This window comes from Bison bison, unplaced genomic scaffold (assembly GCF_000754665.1).
Source record: "Bison bison bison isolate TAMUID 2011002044 unplaced genomic scaffold, Bison_UMD1.0 scf7180017864162, whole genome shotgun sequence".
Taxonomy (NCBI): Eukaryota; Metazoa; Chordata; class Mammalia; order Artiodactyla; family Bovidae; genus Bison; species Bison bison.
In genome coordinates, this window is record NW_011494734.1 from 4364758 (window position 1) to 4383252 (window position 18495).

Genomic DNA, 18495 nt, shown 5'->3' on the forward strand with positions numbered 1-18495 from the left:
CCGAGCCCCGCCCCTCCGCCGGCGGAGACTGCCGCGGGCGCAGCCACAGATCCGCGGTCTCCCGGCCAGCCTGGGGCGGCCGGCCCGGAACCACCCGATGAGGTAGGCTGGGTTTCTAGTCACCCTATTTGACAGATTGTAAAACTGAGTCATCGGGATCAGATGATTTGCCCGGGGCTCACTGGAGACCCGCGAACGGAGGTCAGAACCGAGCATCCCGGCTTGTTTGTACGGCCCTCGCCGCCCTCTGGAGAGGAGGAGGGGCTTGGCGGGCTTGTTTATGATGGGTACAGAAGTGAAGTTGCAGATTGCGGCGCCTCTTTTCATCCAAGGTTTGGGTGGGCATTCAGGGGATGGATGCTAGTAGAGAGGTCTCCATTCCTTCATCCTGCGGAGCCCTCGGTGAAATCAAGCCCTCTGCTGGCCCCTTGGGCCCTCCATGGTGACCAAGAATGGTGACTAGGTTGATGCGTGGGTTATAGGAACAAGGTCGCTTACTGACCTCTTTTTTTTTTTCCCCATCAAGGAAAGCTGTGTTCCAACCAAAATTTAAAAATTAAAGCACAAATCACGAATGTCCTGGCTCTGGTTTCAGTTCACTGCTTTGCTCACTCATGGGTATCTGGTCATATTTTGAAATCTCAGTAGCATGCTTATTTTTTGGTTTAGGATTAGAGAGGGATTTTTTTTAATTCAAACATGAGTTAACATTGTGGAACTTTTCTTATTCTCTTAAAGTGCCAATTCATCTTCATGTCATTTTTTCTTCTGTTTCACAGGTGAAATTACTGAACTCATCACTTTATTCAGTAATAGTTTGGATAAGCTTAGCTAGGTAACAAAATAACAGATCAAGCCTTTCCATACTAATACTGGAATTAGTTCAGTTTATCTCAGAATTCTTTGTGGAGAAGAGTTCTGAAAGATAATTCACATATATAGTCCATCTACCCATATATCCTCATGAAACAAAACATCTTAGGATACCTAAGATGCTTTATTTATGGGTTCTAATAAGGTGGGGCATAATTCATGCTCATAAAGTAAAAATGTGTACTGTATAATATATGTATCCATATATAATGTTTTGTATTGTCATGAAGAATTCATTCTTTTTAAATCTGTCTCAGACATTGACCTTTAAGACTGCATTATTGCATAAAACTGCATTAAAGAAATGAAATTAAAACCGCTTCAGGGGACTTTTCCTTACTAAGGTTCACAGAAGGATGTTTATTATCGTTTGACTTTAGTCTTTGAACAAATTTTTCTGATGATCGCCTCATTTCTGCCTCATCTCATTCTTTGTTGTAGATGTTGAGGATTGAATGTGGAAACATTTAAATAATAGTCTTGCCCTCAAGACCTTCCATTTTGATGGAGATACTATAAATATATAAACAAAAATGACAATTTTAGATAATGATAAATGCTAGAATAGACATTACCAGGGGCTGGAGCACGACTGGGATGTGGGGGGAAATTTAGATATGGGTGGTCAGGAAAGATTTCCTTGAGGAAGTGTGGAGGAGATCTGAATGTTTAGAATGAGTCAGCCATGGGAAGATCTGCTGGAAGTTTCCAAGCAGAAGTAACAATGCAAAGGAGCTAAAGGAAAAAGAAGCTTGATATGTTCCAGAGATAGAAGAGAAGCTGTGTGGCTGGAGTGGGGTATACCTAGGGGAGAGTGAGGTGGGAGGACAGTAGTGGGGGAAGTGGCACTCAGAGGTGGGCAGGATTGCGATCATCTCAATCCGTGTGGGAATTGCAGGCAAAGAATTGTCAAAGCTCTCTTCATTTTTCTTAGTGACATTCATATAATGCTAACCCCGCTTTCTGCTTTATATTGGTTATGAAATCATTGTAGTAAATCACTATATATGTTTTTTCACCAGTGGTCCTCAATGGAAAAATGTCTTCTTCCCTCAAGCACTGTGTCCCACGCTGTTTCTTTCCTGTTCGTTGTTTCTATCTGCAGTACTCTGAGCCTTTGTTTATCTTCTACTTCCTGCTTTGATCCTTCTTACTCCCAACTGTCAGAGAAGGCATTGGCACCCCACTCCAGTACTCTTGCCTGGAAAATCCCATGGATGGAAGAGCCTGGTAGGCTGCAGTCCATGGGGTCGCTAAGAGTCGGACACGACTCAGCGACTTCACTTTCACTTTTCACTTTCATGCATTGGAGAAGGAAATGACAGACCCACCCAGTGTTCTTGCCTGGAGAATCCCAGGGACGAGGGAGCCTGCTGGGCTGCCGTCTATGGGGTTGCACAGAGTCGGCACGACTGAAGCGACTTAGCAGCAGCAGCAGCAGCAGCAGCAGCAGCAGCAGCAGCAGCAGCAGCACTCCCAATTGTGAGTCCTCCCCAGTATTTATGTGCCAGGCATTCAGTCCCTGCTCTTCTCCAGGCTGAGTTCTAGGAAACTGCTTTGTCAAGTGGATTCCTCTTCTCCATTAGAACTTATCTTACTGGCCAGAGACTTAATGTCTGCCTTTATTTAGTGCCTGCAATATACCAGAGGCATTATATACTTTCTGACTCTTCTTTCCTGTTGCAAAGGTAAATGTTATCCTTTCTTGACAGAAGAGGAAACTTCTGCATAAGGCTACCACCTGGTACTGAGGGAGCCCAGGTTTGAACACTCCAGTTAGTCTGTCACTGAAGCTTGATCCGTGATACACTACCTCCCTGAGTGTATTACAACAACTCTGTACTATGAAATTAATATTTTATGAAATAGCACTTTAGACATCATGATTCAATCCTCGTAGTTTAAAGGTGAAACTGGGGAAGCCTCTTCAGTGCTTTTCGAGACAGAACTGGCATCAGATTTTCATCCTACTAATTTTCAGCCTAATGTTTTTTCTACTATACTTAAACTTCATGGACAGTCCATCACAAGGGGTTTTGGTATATAGAGAAATATAATATTTCAACATCATGAATTTACTGTCCATAAACTCATACAAGGCAGTTTTAAATAAACTCATACAAGGCATCTTTTAAAAAGATGAGACAGTGCTGCTACTTGGGCTAAAATAGCCCCTTGGTGGTGGTGATGGTGGTTTAGTCGCTAAGTCATGTCTGACTCTTGAGACCCCATGGACTGTAGCCCATGGGATTCTCCAGTTAAGAATACTGGAGTGGGTTGCCATTTCCTTCTCAAGGGGATCTTTTGGACCCAGGAATTGAAGGCAGATTCTTTACCGACTGAGCTCTGAGGGAAGCCCCCAAACAGCCCCGTACTGTATTTTAATTCTCTTTTCAGCAGTGAGCATATGTAAACTTTCTTTGTGAACCTTGGTTTTCTTAGTAGAAAGTGGCTTCAAAATGACTTTAAAATTTACATTTCAACTTCACAAATCTTTGTAGGGAGTTTACAATGTGTTGTTTTCCCAGCTTTAACCATTTGCTTACAAGTACGGGAACATCGCTGAGCATTTGCTGGTTCATGGTTTCTGTTGGCAAGTATGGTTTCTTCCTATAATTGAGGAAGCTGTTGAGCCAGCTCAGGAAGACAACTTCTCTTTCTTAGTAATGCATTATCATTTTTGAAAATGAGTCAAAATTCATTTCTAAATTATATTATTGAAAAGGGGGTCAGTTTCCTCATACAATTTAAAAATACCCATTCTTTATTTCTGCTGCTACTGCTGCTAAGTCGCTTCAGCCGTGTCTGACTCTGCGTGACCCCATAGACGGCAGCCCACTAGGCTCCCCCGTCCCTGGGATTCTCCAGGCAAGAGCACTGGAGTGGGTTGCCATTTCCTTCTTCCTTCTTTATTTCTAACATTTGCTTATTTTATTAATTATGATTGAGATACTATTGATGAATTATAGTAAATTAACAAATAGCTAAATTTACTTTCTGAGAGCTTTTTGACTCTCCTATAAGTGACTCAGATGGTAAAAAATCTGCCTGCAATGATGGAGACCTGAGTTCGATCACTGAGTTGGGAAGATCCCTTGAGTAGGGCATGGCAACCCACTCCAGTATTCCTGCCTGGAGAATCCTATGGACAGAGGAGCCAGGAGTTGGACACGACTGAGTGACTTTGGGGTCACAAAGAGTTGGACATGACTGAGTGACTAAGCATAGCACAATAACTTAATGGTGATCAACTTTTCTATTAGTCAAATCAGAATAATGTTACTGGAATTAGTTTGTGCAGCTGACTTACACCTTCTGAAGGTCCAAGCTGTCATGATTTGGCCTCAGATTACAGTGCTGTCCTTCCACCATGAACCCAGTGCCCCAAACTGGACTCCTGGCCGTTCCAGCTTTAGTGCCATTGCTTGTGCTCTGCCTGCAGCCTGAAATGCGTTCTACATAAACAGTTGCAGCCAAAGTTCTACCAGTGCCACTGTGTCCGTCTTTGCTCCTTTCCTCTGTCTCTTTAGTGGAAGCCTTCTCTTTGACAGCACTTCTGGTAGTCTTGCTCTGTGATGCAGTTTACCAATCTGGATATCTTTGGTAGCATACGATGTTGTACGTGGGTGTTCAAATATATGTTAACTTGAGCTTAAAAGAGATTTAACAATTCGTTTTAGACTTGAAAAGTGTTTTTTTTTTTTTAAATAAATGATAGAGCCCTTTAGTTTAGCCTTTTTAGATTTGTAGAACTGTTACTACCTCACCTTTGCTAGAAGCGTCTTTAATGCTTTTCTTGGCCTTGATTCAGCAGAACTTCTTTCCTGTTACAGTTAAGGGTCTGACTGCTACAGTTACCAAGGGGTCCCTTGAGAGGAACTCAGATGTTTGTGCTATAAGTATTGAAGGCACATTGTTGCAAATAAGAATCAGTGTTCTCTGTGTTTATGGTTTTGGGAAAAAAATAACAGCAGTTCCACTTTTTAATAGTGACTGAGAAAACTGAAGCCAGAGGACGAGTCAGAGATTCCTGCAGTGCTGGGCTACGGAGCTTGATCAGCACTCCTGGTTCATGGCAGCACGGGCTGGCACTCGTTCTGATGTCCTGCTGCAGAATTCCTGGTAGCCTCTTAAGTGTATTTTAGCACGGCTGAGGCCTTTCCAGATTGTTTGACTTGCTTGCTACTGAGCTGCCCTACATCTGGAAGACACCTCTTGTTGTGACTCCAACCCAAAGCAGGAACTCTCCCCAAGGATCCCCAACTGAGCTGTTTAAGCCCACGGGATCTTCCTGGGCAAGCGGTGGCTGGTATCTGGTTTGGTAGGCTCTTTAGTTTAAAGCCTATTTCTTGGGGCTTTCCTGGTGATCCAGTGGTCAAGACTTGGAGCTTCACTGGTAGGAGACATGGGTTCAGTCCCTGGTTGGGGAACTAAGATCCCACATGCTGCTCAGGGCAGCCAAAAAAGGTAAAAATTAATTAATAAAATGAAAGAGCAAAACCTTTCTCTTCTACTTCCCCTCTCATCACAGTTTTCTAAAAAATTTCTTGGGATTAATGGGCATCCTCTGTATTAAACTAGGAGCTGGAGGAAATTCAGTCTGGTGCCTTCTAAGTTGCAGTAATCACCAGTTTCTGTGTTCCGTGTTTTCCAGGACAGTTTACTTTTCTGACACTGCATTGTTGCTCACTAGAGGATGTTCTTGTTTGCTTTTTGTTTTAGGAAAATATATTCTCATGGTTCTTTAATTGATTAATGACCTGCTGAATGAATGACATAGAACCAGGGAATTTCAAGTACATTTCCCTATTTGTTAAATTCCTCCAAGGTAGCAGAAGGAGCTCTTGAGAAATTAAGAGTTTTCTTCAGCTGAGGTGGGAGGCCCAGCTAGGGCTTGCTTCTGTTATTACTGATAATAACTGAGAGGGCTTCCTCTGTGTTAAGCATTCCTTTTAAATGCTTTATGTCAGGATTTGGTATCCTGAGCACTGTTGACATTTTAGGTTGGATAATTTTTTGTGGTGGGGACTGTCCTATGAGTTGTAAGGGGTTTAGCAGCATACCTAGGCTCTACCCTCCCTGGATACCACTCCCCACTCCCCCCAGTTGTGACAACCAAAAATGTCTCCAGTCTTTGCCACATGTCCTGGAGTGTGTGAGCAGAGTCCTTCCCTCCATAGACACGTAAAGAATCACTGCTTTACTAAACTAACTTATTCCTCTCAACAGCCCTTTAAGATGGGTCGTATTATCTTCATTTTGTGCAAGGAGAATCTGAGGCGTGGAGAGGGTTAAGTGACTTGTTTGGGATTACACGAGTAGTAAGCAGTCATATTGGATGTGAAACTCGTCAGTGTTCTTTGTAAACTCTGGCCTTGTGTAGCCAGCAGACTGGCCACAAACTGTTAGGGACCCAAAGACTATGTAAGTTCAGTTCAGTCACTCAGTCGTGTCCGACTCTTTGCAACCCCATGGACTGTAGCATGCCAGGCCTCCCTGTCCATCACCAACTCCCAGAGTTTACTCAAACTCATGTCCATTGAGTCAGTGATGCATCCAACTATCTCATCCTCTGTCATCCCCTTGTCCTCCTGCCTTCAATCTTTCCTGGCATCAGGGTCTTTTCAAATGAGTCAGTTCTTTGTATCAGGTGGCCAAAGTATTGGAGGTAAATCAGGGGACAAAACAAAAGCCAGCAGGATCAAACAGGGCTATCAGTGAGGTGCCTGAGTGAACAGGGGAGCATTGCCAGAATTGCCTCTTTTTCAAGAGAAGCTAGAGATCTGGATTTTAGTTGTGTGAAAAATGCTTATCTTTTAATATTGGCAATTAATCTAGTGACTAAAAACACCATGCAAGCCAGTAGACAGACAAGCAGTATCACTTACTGGGACAAGGTTTGGTCCCAGGCCATCAGATTGTAGTCTTTTTTGTGGAGACTTTGCAACATTGTGATAATCATAGAGAACTGTATATTCATTTGATTAAAAGCGCAGGTATAGATTCTATGTGGAGGGCAAAAGTTTTCACTTCTTGGAAGTCTCTGGAAATAGATTGGTGGGGTGGTGCTTCTAGACTAGAGGTAGTTGTCTTTTTTTTTAAGCCAAAAAAGTATGAGAATTAGGCTGACTATCCATCACACTTTGAAATTTTAGTGCTCTGCTGCTCAGCAGAGACTCAGTTTGAAAGTTCTGTACTTTGTCCTTCAGCAGCGTCACCAATAACTTTTCTTTTTTTTTTTTTTTATGACCTCTGCCTGTACCGGTGCTAAAGGCAATATCATATAGGACAACCAGGAGACATAAATTCTGGAGTTCAGTATCCTGGAGAAGTGAACCACAGCCATACCTCAGTTTTTTGACAGCCAGTAACCAATGGAGTCCAGTTTAACCCTGTAGGAAAAGACCCGGCTCTCTACCTGTTTCAGTAACAGGTGGACTTCTCCAGGTTTTGTAGCCTTTTCCGTGAGCCCGTGCGCCTTCGTATCCCTGCTCTAGGTGTGAAAGCGGCCTCCCGCTTTCACACTGTCTGTGCGTGGCCTTGGGATCTGCCCTGCGCCTCCTCAGGTGGGCCCCTGAGGCTGTGGGCAGCCCAGTCTCTTGGACGTGCTCCTGCTTCTCCTCTGTTTTTAATTTAGTCTGCCTCTTCCTTGCTGGATGTCACCTTTTCATTTCTTTCGAAGCCATACGTTTTCTTTTAGCCCAGCTTTTGTTTTTAATCAAGTTTTTTTCTGGCCGTAAGAACCTAAAATTCTGTCCTTTAGTGTTACAACCATCTTAGACTTTGATTTCTAATTATTTGTATAACCGCTTTACCTCCTCTATAAAATTATATTTTCCTTGAGGATCAGCCTTCCCCATCTCACTTTTCCCTACAGCATCTAGCAGAGTGTTTCCGTGGGGTAGATGCTTCATACATTTCAGTTTATTCACAGGGTCCTGGTAGGTTCCCACTCATATAGTGATTTCTTCCTTTTTTCCCCGTATATTTGTATCAGTTTATCTAATGTGTTGTTAGAGTGACTTCACTAAATAGAATTCAAAGTAGGAACGAAAAAGTGATGACCAAATTAATTTGGGAAGGTTGGACCATTTTTATTAATTTCATTGTCAATGCTAGTAATCAGAGATGAAATATTCTTCGTTTATTGATGTTGGAACTCCAGACATCTGTATAAACTTGGCTAACTTTAGGTAGCAAGTACCCAGACTCCATACTTTTATACAGCAATATTTATTATTTATTTATAATTATATAAATATAATTTATAAAAATATATAAATATAATTTTTATTATTAAGTATAATAATATTTATTATTAAACAAATTTATAATAACAAAGAATGCCTAACAAACACATGGCCAGGTGTTTCCCTAGGTGCTGAGGATACAGAAGTGTCTTCTGGGACCTTTGGTATAATACTGAGAATAAGACATGTAAACAATATGTAAAATTGTATGAAAGATTGGAAGTACTGGTAAAGACAGATAATCTTCCAGTGGGATCAGAGAAGATTTCATTGAGGAAGTGGGACTTAAGCTTCCTTGAACAATGAATAGGCTTTCATTGCTGTTGATTGTTTGGCAGTTGCCCGAAAAGGCACTCCAGGCTGGAGTATTAGGACAAAGACAGTGACAGTGCGAACCACCTCGTGGACAGGGAAACCACCCCTGAGTTAGTCCGTCTAGAGTTCTGGGTGTGAGGAAATGGAGTTTTGAGCAGAGGGAGGAAGTGGTTCCTTCAGGCTTTCGTTTTAGAAAAACTAGCATGATTCCAGTATAGAGAATGTTTTGGAGGCAAGTAGACTGAATTACTGGAGTAATGTGGATAAACGCTGACTGGGAAAACCATGGAATAGACTGATGAGAGCTATTGGGAGGAATGACATGGTCATCAGTTAAGAATGTAATGTTTGAAAGATGGAGCCAGCAGAAGAATCAAGTTTAACATGGTCTCTTAATTATGAAAGCTTATGTATGAGATCTTACTGAATTTTTCTTACCTTAAGCATTTTTATGTATTTACAGGTGTGTGTGTGTGTGTATAATATATATATTATACATATACATTATATATATAATGTATACATATAATGTATAAGATGTGTGTATATATGTATATATATACACATATGTATAATATATATAATGTGTGTATATATGTTATACATCAATATCAATATTTTTAAGTCATTCTTAAATTTTTCTTTTTGATTTTGTAATTGTTTATCTTTTTAAATTATTTGAGAGCAGATTTTGTTTTGAGACATGGTAGTTTCAGACCTTTATTGAGAACCTTGTGAGCTTAAAGAGGTCTTACTTTAGTGATATCCTCTCTCTCTGTAACATATGCTCCCAGCCCACTCTTACCATTAGGCTGCAGTTCAAATTGTTTTATTGGTGTATCAGCTAATTGTTGTATTGAGTCTTATAATTAGTGGTCTTTGTTTATGTGATCCTGTTTTCTGAAGCATGGGCTAGGTTGATAAAGTCATCTGATGCTGATCTCTTAAGGCTCTGTTTTCCTTTGTGACTGCCTAAAAAGTCTGATGAAGAAAGAGGAAAGGCTGCTGGTGTTTTTTTAAATCTCGCTATCATGATTTGAGGTTGAATGTCCTTCTAAGTCACATGCACCCAAGCTTTGAACCTCAGATCTTGACTTATAGTAGAGATTAGTAATTTTGTAAAGAACTATGTTTACCCGTGTATCAGAGTATAGGAAATAATGTATGTAACTTCTGCCTGTTGGTAGATATTCCCGGGCAAGCGTATAAGCGGCAGTGCCTTTTATTGACTTGGTATAGTTTGTGAGATGGGAAGTTGGCCTTGGGTAACTCCAGGGACAGTTGCTGTTACATCCTTCCTAGTATTGCTATTAGCGTGTCATTTCTACCAGCTGTGGAGCCACTACAGGAGCAGTGAGTAGAAGATGGCTCTGAAAGCTAGAGTGACACCTGTGGGAACCCTTACCCTTCCAGAGGAGTCTTGTGTCATTGAGTAAAGAGGAAATGAAGCTTGCTTCTAAATATCCACCTTGGCTTTGCTGTCTGATCATCAGCTGGCTACATGGAATTTAGCTTTTGTTTTCTCTGCCTTTGAGAAGGCTTATGAAGAATGTATGATGAACACATTTTTGATTCTAGTCTTTGAGATTAAGAAAGACAGTTACTAAAACAAATTTATATCTTTAGCTGCCTTCCTATGACTCCTAGGATAGCAGTAAACTCAGTGCCTCGAGATACTGATTTTCAGATCTAGATCAGTAGATCATGAGTTCCACTCTGAGAATTGAAAGCATTTGTTTGAAAATTGCTTACAATAAGTACTTAAGTGGCATTACAAAGCACAAAAATGTCCTTATATGCATTGGAATATATTTCAAGTTTCTTAACTGAAGGACCTTCATCTGTCTAGACAGTAATATGACTGTTGATTCCATTATTGCCAAAGCTGGCAACACATCCCTAAGAGGAAGCTTTATATATTCTTGAGAATATATGCACTAAGGAGCAACATGTTTCCTCTGGTTTACAGTCTGCTGGTGATTGACTGGTTGACAGTAATAATGAGGTCAAAATTGGGGAAAATAGTGGTAACTCCATAATAATCATTAGATATTTTATAACTGATCTATTGTAATTTTGGGGGGAAAGGTTAAAGTAGACTTAATTCTTTTGGGAGAAGAAAAAGTTTTGGAAAATGATAGGTAATCATCAACCAAAAAAAAAAGTCAGCAGTATTTTGACTTGTGGAAATGACTAACTCATGAAGAAAAATGAGATTATGTATAACTTCTGTGATTAGGAAAATTAAGACAGACGAGTTTCTGGATCAGCTCTGGAAAAAATATTTGAATGTAGAAGTTAGAACTCAATCTCAAAAAGGGGAACAAGCTGTAAAGTCAGTTTGAGCACCAGAAGGGATTTATAAGGAGGAGAACCAGATGTTGAAGAGAGACAGTAGAAGCTGGAGGAAGGCAGTTATGGTGACTTTTTTGTTCCAGTTATTCTGGGCCACTTGATAGCAGCTTCTGAAAAAAATGAGAGAAAAATAAAATAATATTCTTGTTTGTCTCTCTCTCTCTCGACCTTTGAAAAGTGATGAGATATAGCTATAACATTCCAGCCGTCTGACTCAGCCAGTGCTGGTGATGTGACTGACTATTGAGATGTTGAGCTCTGCAGGCTGGTGAGCCGACAACATAGGCCACCCAACGTGACTTTGATTACTGTGTGGAATAGTGCAGCTTTGTCAACCTGTGATCCGTAGTAGAACAGATATACATCGTCAAAGACCTTCCTCTGTCCAGCTGACTCATCCTCCCATGGACCAAGCAACATCCTAGTGGCATGTTTATTATCAAGAGTATATACTTGATTTCTTTCCCTTCTCTTTGATCACCCCCTTGTAATATTTATATATCTGCCTCCTTGACTGGGGCTTCCCAGGTGGCTCAGTGGGTAAAGAATCCGCCTGCAACACAGGAGACATAAGAGATGCAGGTTCAATCCCAGACTCAGGAAGATCCCCTGGAGGAGGACATGGCAAGCCACTCCAATATTCTTGCCTGGAGAATCCCACGGATAAAAGACCCTGGTGGGCTTTAGTCCATAGGGTAGCAAAGAGTCAGACACGACTGAAGTGACAGCACGCACACTTGCTCTCTGTGACTATTTGGAAGTTTTTCTGAGAACAGAGAAAAATTGCATTACCTTTTGGGAGTTTTACATTTTGTAGGTGTTCGATGATTATAATTTAAGAAAATGAGAACTCTTAAAGGATTTAAATTACGATTGAAACGAGGATTTAAAAAGAGGATGAGATGGTTGGATGGCTTCACTGACATGATGGACATGAGTTTGAGCAAGCTCCGGGAGTTGGTGATGGACAGGGAAGCCTGGCGTGCTGCAGTTCATGGGATCTCAAAGAGTTAGGCACAACTGAGCGACCAAACTGAACTAGAGGATTTACATAGGGCCCACCTCATAATTTGGAGAAGGCAATGGCACCCCACTCCAGTACTCTTGCCTGGAAAACCCCATGGACGGAGGAGCCTGGAGGGCTGCAGCCCATGGGGTCTCTGAGGGTCGGACATGACTGAGCGACTTCACTTTCATGCATTGGAGAAGGAAATGGCAACCCACTCCAGTGTTCTTGCCTGGAGAATCCCAGGGACGGCGGAGCCTGGTGGGCTGCCATCTATGGTGTTGCACAGAGTCAGACACGACTGAAGTGACTTAGCAGCACTTCATAATTATTTTCTGTTCTACAAATACATGCACTTTCTTTGTTTTTTTTTATCCCTCCCCCTCTTCTTTTATGGAGAGAAGGGAGACTATTCTAATTTCTGTTACATCTCATGGCTGTTAATAACCTCCATCTACATGCTGTTGACTCCCAGATTTCTATTTCTAACTCAGACCTCTCCCCTGAACTCCTGACTCATACCTTACTGCTTGCTTTTATTTTCACTTAGATATGAATAAGTATCTTATACTTGTTGTGTCCAAACTGCACTGATGTTCTCCCTCAGAGTCGCCCTTCCTCCAGCTTCTCCCTTGCAGTAAATAGCGAGTCCCTCCCTCCATCTTCTCAGGCTGTAAGTCTGGCAGCTGACTTCTAGTCCTCTCCTTGTCCTGTATCTCGTGCCCAATCTATCCCTTTACTAATTTGGCTCTGTATTTGGAACCAACCACCATCACCACCCTTGTCTACTAAGGCACTACATCTTCTGTCTCCTGAATTACAGCCACCATAGTCCGCTAAATAGACTCCCTGCTTCTTTGCCTCTCTCAGCCAGAGAGCCTCCTAAAGCTTAAGTTGCATCAGGCTTTTGGGCTTCCCTGGTGGCTCAGAGGTTAAAGCATCTGCCTGGAATGCAGGAGACCCGGGTTCGATCCCTGGGTCAGGAAGATCCCCTGGAGAAGGAAATGGCAACCCACTCTAGTACTCTTGCCTGGAGAATCCCATGGAGGGAGGAGCCTGGTAGGCTACAGTCCATGGGGTTACAAAGAGTCAGACACGACTGAGCCACTTCACTTCACTTCACTTCACTCTCTTCTTCTGAAAAGCTTCTGGTGTTTTCCCACCTCATTCACTGTCTTTACTGTGGCCTGTGAGGTCCTCCAAGGCTCCCCCAGGTTGTTAACTTCTCAGCACCTCGTGCTCCTCTCCTGTCAGTTCTTGCAAAGCTGGAAGCTGATGACCTGGCTGAACTCCTGCCTGGCCAGCTCTGCCCCTCCTCACGGCCTCACCCATCCTCTTCCCTCCAGTAGCCCTGCTCTTTTTCCTGATACCTATGTGGCATCTCCTCCTTATCTCCTACTAGTCTCTGCTCCACCTTTTTTCACCTGTAATGACTTCAGTGACGTCATCCTGACCAAGCAAGCTGTTTACAGTTGGGTTCAGGTTACTGCTTCTTTATCCTCTGTCCCTGCCCTCTAGACAGTAAACTCTGTTAGAGGAGAGCATTCTTTCAATTTTATTCATTGCCACATCCCCAGTGCTCAGAGGAGGACTTGACATATTTTTGGTATTAAAAGTGTACTTGTGGAGTAAGTGAAGTAGATGAGGTATATTCTTGGCAGACGCTGAATTTTCAAAACTTAACAGGTACAACTCTTAAATCTTATAGTATATATCCAGATTCAGTTTCTTAATAAATGCTTTGCCTATAAATTATGAAAACAATATATATTTGCCCAGCTATCTTTAAATCTTAATATTTCTTTCTGTGTTATATGTCAAATAAAAGTTCACTGATATTTTTAATTTTGGTATGGAAGTGATTGCCATAAGAACAGGTTTGTTCTTGGGAGATCAGTGAGAGGAGTGACTTAAAAACTTCAAAATATACTTGTTTTCTGCTTTACTTTTTCCAAGTCATTGATGCTAAATTCTAAATAAATTTGAGTCTTGAAACAGATTGTCAAAAAGTTAAATTCTCGTTATACATACACAGTTACTTTAATGTGTTGATATTAAGAGAAATTATTAAATGAGATGAAACTGCACGAAATGACACAGAATTTGAATGGAGAGCCTTGAATGTGTGGAAGCAGGAAGAGAGCAGAACACATAGCAGCAAATGGTGAGCAGACTTATCAGGATGGAATAAAAGCTTTTCTTACTTCTCAGTGTTAACAGCTCTAGAAAATAGGACATCTGGAACATAAGTACAGTATTCAGAATACAACCATGGAGTGAGTATATAGGGATATTACTATGGAGTTGGACTTCTAATTCTTGAAGAAAAGTAAGAAAAAGAAAGAAGTGCAGTTGAAATGTAGGTCCCAGTGGAATAAGTCAGCTGCAGGAGTAAAACATGTGGTACATGATGCTGTGGTAGACCTGTCTCTCCCCAGTGTCTGGGAAGAGTGTGAGTACTAACGGATGGAACAAATGAAGGGTAAATTTGACTTTTTAAAAGCTTACGATAGAGTAATGGCTTGTGTACATTTTCACTAAAGATCAGATCAAACTTTAGACCACAAACCACTGTGTGATGTGCACTTTATTGTTTCATTTAATAAAGCCTTGTTGATGACAATGATTAAAAAAAAAAAGACAATTATTAGATATTCGGTATTGGCTCAAAAATCCAGATAGGATGACTCCTATCTTCAGTCACACGCATTTTAGAAGTCTTCAGCCATCTCCGTTTGTGTCTTGGAAATTCAGTATTTTTATTAGGGGCAGAATGATTTGGATGCCCAGAAATCTTACGTAGGTTTTCCTTTGAGTCTGTTAATGTGTCTAAGTTGTCGTATGTGTGCGTGCTCAGTAGCTTCAGTTCTGTCCAACTCTTAGCCACCCTGTGGTACAAAGATGTGTTTACAAAATCTCCATGTGTTTGTTCTCTTTTATAAAACAATTTAAGAAGTTTTCTAGGATCTTTCCAGTTCCTTATTCTGCTTTCAGAGGTAGCTCATACTTAAAGGTAACTTAATGATTTTTCACAGTGAGAATTTACTTTTATTCACATATAAACACACACATATGTATGTGCTAAGTCGCTTCAGTCGTGTCCGACTCTGTGCAACCCCATAGGTGGCAGCCCACCAGGCTCCCCCGTCCCTGGGATTCTCCAGGCAAGAACACTGGAGTGGGGTGCCATTGTGTTTGTATGTACTAGGTGGATTGATAGAGCAGCCCCATCCCAAAACATCCTTCTATCCTTGTTTTTCTGAATTATTCAGAGGTTAAGAATTTCATAACCAGAATACTAAACTATAATCAGTTTTTCAGTTGTTTTTTGTAGCTTTATCTTTTGGGTTTTTAGTTTTTGTTTTATTCAGGATTCAGTCTAGGCTTGTGCATTACTTTTGATGGTTGTGGCTCTTTTTACGTTTTAAGTTTGAAGAGTGTACACACTGCTTTCTTACCTTTTGTTTTTGTTTTGTTTTTCATCATGTTGACTTTGCTCAAGATTCAGGATAACTGTCTTGTAGAATATCCCACATACTGTGTTTGATTGTATCCTTATGGAATTTAGGTTAAACTTTTTTTGCACAGGAACATTATAATTGATGTTACAGACTTCTGATTGTATCACTTTAAAAGGCACATAGTGTCAACTTGCTCTAGTATTGGTAATGCTGTTTGATTAGTTGGTACAGGTGGAGACTGCCAGATCTCTCTACTATAAAGGTATATTATTCCTAATGAAATTCTTATATAATCTAAGACACTTTGAGACTTTGAATATCTATTCTTCAACAATGTTTTAATAATTTTAGGCATCCAGTAAAGATCCTTGTCTGAATTAGTTACTCCAGCTGGGGATTACAAACTGTTGATATTTCTTATTTTATCATTTGTTCTACGTTTTAATCTAACATTTGTTTCTTGTAAAAGAGAACTACCCTCTCCCTCTTTTGCAGTATTACTGTAGACTCATGAAACTTCTTAATTTTTCCAACATAAATTCCAACTTTACAGTCATTATTCATTTTTATATTCAACTCACTGCATCTGGCCAATGGAAACACCTTATGACAGCCTACACATTAAAAAAAAAATGATTTTGGCTTTTTGTGTCTTTTAAGAAAACTTGCCTACAAAGAGGTTTTAAAAATATTCTCCTGCAAATTTTTATAACAGCTTTATCTTTTTAGGTTTTATGTTTAGATCTATGATCCATCTTGAATTATTTTTTGCATGGTGTTTGTTAGGGTTTGAGGTTCATTGTTTTTTGTTTTTTTTTTTTTCAGTTTTGATATCTGGCTGTCTCAGCATCATACATTGTTTTTCCAGTTGGATTGCTTTGACATCTTTGTCAAAAGTAACATGATCATATAAGTGCAGATCTCTTTCTAGACTCTCCCTTATGTTCAACTGGTCTGTCTGTTGATCATTATGCTAGTACCACACTGTCTTCATTACTGAAGTGTTGCAGAAGGTCTTTAAGTAGAGTGTTTTCCAGTTTTGTTCTTTTTCAAGATTGCCTTGGACATTCTCATTTCTTTGCATTTCTATATACATTTTAAATTTAGCTTGTCACTTTCTACCAAAAAAGCTTGATGAGATTATGGTTGAGATTGAGTTGAATCTCCAAATCAATTTGGGAAGAATAGAAATATTAACCATGATTCCTGCCAATCCGTAAACCTGATCAGCTGCCTGTCTATTTTCATCTTCTTTGATTTTTTTCAACAGTGTTTTACAGTTTTCAGTGTTGGGACCTTGCATATATTTTAAGTTTGTTTCTTAGTGTTTTATGTTTTTGATGCTATTTTAACTGCACTGTAGCCCCTTCTCATTTATTCCTACTCCTAGCTGCCCAGAATGGAGGGCTGGTAAACAGGTGAATCACAACAACCTGATAAGCTAATCTTTTTTATTAGTTTGTTTTGTCTAAAGTCTCCTGTACAGTGTCACAGACCTCCGTCCATAGTTCATCAGGCACTCTATCTATCAGATCTAGTTCCTTAAATCTGTTTCTCACTTCCACTGTATAATCATAAGGGATTTGATTTAGGTCATACCTGAATGGTCTAGTGATTTTCCCTACTTTCTTCAGCTTATGTCTGAATTTGGCAACAAGGAGTTCATGATCTGAGCCACAGTCAGCTCCTGGTCTTGTTTTTGTTGACTGTATAGAGCTTCTCCATCTTTGGCTGCAAAGAATAGAATCAGTCTGATTTCGGTGTTGACCATCTGGTGATGTCCATGTGTAGAGTCTTCTCTTGTGTTGTTGGAAGAGGGTGTTTGCTATGACCAGTGCATTTTCTTGGCAAAGCTCTATTAGCCTTTGCCCTGCTTCATTCTGTATTCCAAAGCCAAATTTGCCTGTTACTGCAGGTGTTTCTTGACTTCCTACTTTTGCATTCCAGTCCCCTATCATGAAAAGGACATCTTTTGGGTGTTAGTTCTAAAAGGTCTTGTAGGTCTTCATAGAACCGTTCAACTTCAGCTTCTTCAGCATTACTGGTTGGGGCATACACTTGGATTACTGTGATATTGAATGGTTTGCCTTGGAAACAAACAGAGATCATTCTGTCGTTTTTGAGATTGCATCCAAGTACTGCATTTTGGACTCTTTTGTTGACCTTGATGGCTACTGCATTTCTTCTAAGGGATTCCTGCCCGCAGTAGTAGATATAATGGTCATCTGAGTTAAATTCACCCATTCCAGTCCATTTTAGTTCACTGATTCCTAGAATGTTGACGTTCACTCTTGCCATCTCCTGTTTGACCACTTCCAGTTTGCCTTGATTTACGGACCTAACATTCCAGGTTCCTATGCAGTATTGCTTTTTACAGCATCGGACTTTGCTTCTATCACCAGTCACATCCACAGCTGGTTATTGTTTTTGCTCTGGCTTCATCCCTTCATTCTTTCTGGAGTTATTTCTCCACTGATCTCCAGTAGCATATTGGGCACCTACTGACCTGGGGAGTTCCTCTTTCAGTATTCTATCATTTTGCCTTTTCCTACTGTTCATAGGGATCTCAAGGTAAGAATACTGAAGTGGTTTGCCATTCCCTTCTCCAGTGGACCACATTCTGTCAGAGCTGTCCACCATGACCCGCCCGTCTTGGTTGGCCCCACAGGACATGGCTTAGTTTCGTTGAGTTAGACAAGGCTGTGGTCCTAGTGTGATTAGATTGACTAGTTTTCGGTGAGTGTGGTTTCAGTGTGTCTGCCCTCTGATGCCCTCTTGCAACACCTACTGTCTTACTTGGGTTTCTCTTACCTTGGACGTGGGGTATCTCTTCACGGCTGCTCCAGCAAAGCGCAGCCGTTGCTCCTTACCTTGGACGAGGGGTATCTCCTCACCGCCACTGCTCCTAACCTTGAATGTGGAATAGCTCCTCTAGGCCCTCCTGCACCCGTACAGCCACCGCTCCTTGGATAATTACAATGGTATGATCACTCACCTAGAGCCAGACATCCTGGAATGTGAAGTCAAGAGGGCCTTAGAAAGCATCACAATGAACAAAGCTAATGGAGATGGTGGAATTCCAGCGAAACTATTTCAAATCCTAAAAAATGATACTGTGAAAGTGCTATAGTCCATATGCCAGCAAATTTGGAAAACTCAGGAGTGCCCACAGGACTGGAAAAGGTCAGTTTTCATTCCAATCCCAAAGAAAGGCAATGCCAAAGAATGAAAACTG

At 40.9% G+C, this 18495-nt stretch overlaps 1 protein-coding gene across 1 annotated transcript in view; it reads left to right on the forward strand.

Moving 5' to 3' along the window:
• The first annotated feature begins 6 nt into the window (after positions 1-6).
• Positions 7-18495, forward strand: part of STARD3NL (STARD3 N-terminal like) — a 62183-nt gene continuing 43694 nt past the window's right edge. Inside the window, exon 1 of the mRNA XM_010841495.1 lies at positions 7-102. The gene's annotated coding sequence lies outside the window, so the exon portion shown is untranslated. The remainder of the gene's footprint in view (positions 103-18495) is intronic.